This window comes from Bison bison, unplaced genomic scaffold, assembly GCF_000754665.1.
Source record: "Bison bison bison isolate TAMUID 2011002044 unplaced genomic scaffold, Bison_UMD1.0 scf7180017864240, whole genome shotgun sequence".
Taxonomy (NCBI): domain Eukaryota; kingdom Metazoa; phylum Chordata; class Mammalia; order Artiodactyla; family Bovidae; genus Bison; species Bison bison.
Window position 1 is genome coordinate 71,805 of NW_011494812.1, and position 788 is coordinate 72,592.

Below are 788 nucleotides of genomic sequence, written 5' to 3' on the forward strand. Positions count from 1 at the left end.
AGTGAAGAAGCTGGCTTAAAACTCAACATTCAAAAAACAAAGATCATAGCATCCAGTCCCATCACTTCATGGCAAATAGACGGGGAAACAATGGAAACAGCAACAGACTTTATTTTGAGGGGCTCCAAAACCACTGCAGGTGGTGACTGCAGCCATGAAATTGAAGGCTCCTTGGAAGAAAAGCTATGACCAACCTAGACAGCATATTAAAAAGAAGAGACATTACTTTGCTGACTAAGGTCCGCCTAGTCAAAGCTATGGTTTTTCCAATAGTCATGTATGGATGTGAGTGAAAGTTGCTCAGTCATGTCTGACTCTTTGTGACCCCATGAACTATACAGTCCATGGAATTCTCCAGGTCAGAATACTGGAGTGGGTGGACTATCTCTTCTCCAGGGGATCTTCCCAACCCAGGGATTGAACCCAGGTCTCCCTCATTGCAGGCAGATTCTTTACCAGCTGAGCCACAAGGGAAGCCCAATGGATGTGAGAGTTGGACCATAAAGAAGGCTGAGTGCCAAAGAATTGATGCTTTTGAACTGTGGTGTTGGAGAAGACTCTTGAGAGTCCCTTGGATTGCAAGATCAAACCAGTCAATTCTAAAGGAACCCTGAATAGTCACGGGAAGGATGAATGCTGAAGTTGAAGTTCCAACACTTTGGCCACCTGATGTGAAGAACTGACTTATTGGAAAAGACCCTGATGCTGGGAAAAATTGAAAGCAGGAGAAGGAGGTAACAGAGGGCAAGATGGTTGGATTGTATCACTTACTCAATGGACGTGAGTTT